Consider the following 4,158-nt stretch of genomic DNA (forward strand, 5'->3'; position numbering starts at 1 on the left):
GGGAAAAAAAAAAAAAGGTGAATATTGCAGTAGCCTCTGGCAGGACCGCAGTAAGGCTGGGAGGCTGTGGCTGCACCAGAGAGGAGGTGGGAGTGGAAATACAGCCCCCAGTGAGGGAACATCTGCCATCAGTGGGTGCCGAAGGGGAGAGGGAAACAATTAACTACCTGACCAGCTCTTGATTAAGTGATAAAGACCCAGGCTAGAAACCCCAAATCCCATATGTACCATGCTGTGCAGCTGAACTAGAGGTGCGGTGTTAACCTGTGTATTTTTGTCTGACCACTCCTCTCAGGTTCAGTGTGGGGAACATCAGATTACCTTGCACAGGGCATAACCTAAACAGGAGGGTGCAGAAACGCTGTTCCGGTGCGAGCTCTTCAGCCACCCTCTGGCAGCTTGTCTGATGCAGGCAGCCTGATGCTTTCACTTCAGAGCCCAGGGACCTGGAGCAAACAGAAAACACCTCCCAGCCACTAAAACTGCTGCATAACTGAAACCCACGTTGTTTTCACACTTGCAGATACATTAGAGGGTACGTAAACTTTGCAGTCAGGCATGCTAGTGTGGATCGCCTGGCTTTTCTCACTGGGTTTAGATGACCCAGCTCAAGTGCCAGTAGTTCCAAGTAACATTTCTAATTAATCACACATTTTCCTTTAAAAAAAAAAAAAAGGTGTTTCTTGGCCCTGCTTTACAAGGGCATTCCCCCATGTTAGAACACAGCTTTGCTGAGTACAGAAGAGGTGTTGGGCCAGGCGAGATGGTGCACGCAGAATACCCTGCCTGCCATCTGCGAGTAAACTGGTAAGATTTCCTCTGGCAAGGGTTGGTGGTGTTAAATGCAAAGCCCTGTGTTGCCTACAAAGTTGGGTTGGTTAATGAAACTCCTACAGATCACGTTCTAACAAGAGGGCTGGGGAGTTTTAGGGGTTTGGGTTTTTTCTTAATGTTAACTCCAAGGCCCTCAGCTGGTTCCAACGACCTCTTTTAGCCCTTTGCTACTGCTGTTAGTATCAGGCATACTGGGGCCAATGATAGGAAAGAAAAAAAAAAGGCAGCAAGAAGTAGGAGAAGGGCTTTTTAGTGCAAATATTCTGTAGCTAAATCAAAATGAACAGAGACCCCCAACTGTTCTTGTTTCTTTTTAAAACTTCAAATAATTGCAGAGTATTAATTTTGCTCTTAAGTGACTTCAGTTCCCTGCCACACATGCAGTGTCTCTAACAGAAAAGGGCTTGCGGGTTCTCCCTGCAGGTCCTCTCCAGGCCGGTAATAACATTGTTATTGTGAAGAATCAAGTTGATAAAGACCTTCATGCCCGCCTGCATTAAAACTCACTCCACGGGAACTCATTTGATGTAGTTACCTTAGGGGGAAAAGCACCAACGTGGGTAAACAGCACCGGAATAAATCAAACCTGCTTGCAGGTGAGTCAGGACCAAATGAAAGTGCAAAGTAAAACAGGTGTAGAAGAGAGGCGGTGTCAAGCACTGAATCCTGGAACTCACCCCACGGGGGATTTCAAGGCCATTTGTAGGCTTTCCTTCCTGCAAATGGGAGAGGGCAATTTGAATTATTTCCTTCAGCCTGTACCCATTCTGGCTTGATGTGACTGCCTTCTCCCAGCAGAGAAGGATGCGGTGGTCCCTACTGCACTTTTGCTTTTTGCTCACAGGAAAATACTCCTCTCCCTCCCTGCCTCACCTCAGGAGCTCCAGCATCCGCTGCATGTGGCCATACCAGACTAACTTCCATACTCCTTCCGGACACAGGAGATGGTGAAAATGCATCCGATCGCTCTGTCTGGCTTGCAGGATCTGGGTGGCTGCTAGGGAATCACCTGCCACTTCCCTATAGCCGTGAGGAGAGGGGCCAGCGGTCCCTGCCAGGCGCCTACCCCATGCTCTGAGCGCAGAAGCAGCAGGAGCCTGCCAGTGAGCAGTGGAAACCGTTAACGGATGGGGGCCAAACAACAGATTTATTTGCAAGAAAGGAGCACCAGGCGCCCAGTAATGGGGCTGAAACTGGTATGCATTTGCACACACCGCCCCCACACATGGGGACATGCTGGCTTCCCGCAGACGTGTGGGGCCATCTCTGCGAAGGAGCCGGCCCCTCGGAGCTCGCGCACCGGATGCGGCCCGCTCACTTAGATGATGTCCTGCGCTGCAGCTCAGATCCGCCTTCCAGCCCCTCACCCCTCTTCAAGCCACCTTAGTTCATGCCAGCGAGGGGAAAACGCTTTACCATCTGTTTGTCTTCAGAGTCTGACTCATTATTTTTATTTCAGCTGTTGCCAAGCAATAGTGAAAATCCCAACACACCAGCATATCCACTGCTGCAAACCGTCTTGTCCTCAGCCACCAGAGAAAAGGCAGCTCATCCCCATTTCTCCGCAGTGTGCGATACTAAATCTTCTGCAAAAAGACAGGAAGGAGAAAAAGGCTACAGCCAGCTTCTGAAGATGACCTTGATCATCAACATACACAGCATCCAGGCAAAAAACAAGAACTTGTAGCCTCTGGAAATGAAGGAATGGGGCTTGTCTCTGAAGGCACCCACATCCACAGGTGATGGAGATGGTGCAGGTGGTGTAGCCCTCTTCTGCCCCTCTGAGCCCCTAGTCTAGCAATAAAACCAGCGTTCAAAACGAGAGCGCCATTGTTCGCACCAGTGCATGGCATACCCTGCTTGTCTCCAGCCTTACAAAAATGGGGCATGCTACTGCTTACTCCACGTTTTCTTGTCTGCTCTTTAGTACCCTCAGAGACTCACGCCAGGTGTGTCCCCAGCACCCTAGACAGTGTTACACAGCGCTGGTAGCCTTCACCAGTGGTTTACTCTTGGCTCCCTTTGCCTGTTTACTACCTGCCTCCTATCCCTTCCTGCTCACCTACCAGAGGACTCATGTTTTCCTCTCTTCCCCCCTCCAGCCAGGAGCCCATTTGAATGCCTGTCACTGCACTACCACATGCGTATATGTTAAAAAAAACAGAATCACCAAACAGGGAAACACCTCTAGAGCTGTTGATTTAAAACTACAGCCAGACAGAAGACGTTTTGCGCTGACCTCATCATTGCTGCCAAATGTATTCCAAACGCAGCCCTCGTCTCATAAATTACCATAGTTAGCAACACTCCAGCAGGCAAAAGTATGTATTTAAAAACTGACAATGCAAATGAAGTGGCTGCAGTTTATATTACGGGTGACTCACAGTGAGGCCCCACTTGAAGGGATCCAGTGAAGTCTCCTCAGATGTGGGTGCAGCCTTACCTCTAGCACACCCACTGGCAAAGCAATCAGTGATGCAGCAGGGTTGGGATGCCACGGGAGGAAAATTAAAGCCCCACTAAAGTCGGACAAAGTGGGGTTACATGGCAGTTTCTTCTTTTGTTGCAAAATGATGGCATAGATGGGCTTTGCTTATACTCATGGCCTATAGCAAATCCCTCAGAGCAGGGTTATCTGAAGAGGTAAAGGCACGACCTTTAGAGGCTCAGGCCCCTTGCAGGCATTAATTTAATTTAATGATGAAGTGCCAGGGCCAGGCAAGGCAGTAAGAAAGCCTGAGCCTGGGGAAAGGGTGGAGACGAGCCCTGCAGACTGCTCGGCCACATGCTGGTGCAGCCCACTGACACAGCAAACCATGCCTTTTCTTTTTTCCTTAACATCAGGTAAACAAGCTAAATATTGAAGCCACTTGGGAAATATATTTCCACTGCAAATTTAAACTTTTCGCTGAAGGAAGGGGAAAAAAATACATCAGGCATCTTTGGCCAACACCAATAAAACATTTTCAGACAGAATTCCCCATCTCAACTCACACACAAAAAATGTTCTTCTGGGACAGAAAATGGAAACTTTTTTTTTTTTTAATGAATAGTGGGTTTACGCCCCAAGTGACTTCGAGTTTTCTGGTTAGAAAATAAATACAAATTAAAAAAAAAACAAAAAAAAAAAACCCAAAACCAGAAAAAGACAATTCCTCTGAAGTTTTCACTGTGGCCAAACCCGGCTTTTCTGATGAGAAAAAAAGCTCTGCTTGACATGTTTTTTTTCCAGACTGTTTAGGGAGGCGGCGCCGTGCCCTCCTCGCCGGCCCCCTCACGGCGCGGGGCAGCCCGAGGGGTGGCCGTCGTGCCTCAGCCAGCACG

Source organism: Pygoscelis adeliae, unplaced genomic scaffold (assembly GCF_000699105.1).
Source record: "Pygoscelis adeliae isolate BGI_AS28 unplaced genomic scaffold, ASM69910v1 Scaffold166, whole genome shotgun sequence".
Classification (NCBI taxonomy): domain Eukaryota; kingdom Metazoa; phylum Chordata; class Aves; order Sphenisciformes; family Spheniscidae; genus Pygoscelis; species Pygoscelis adeliae.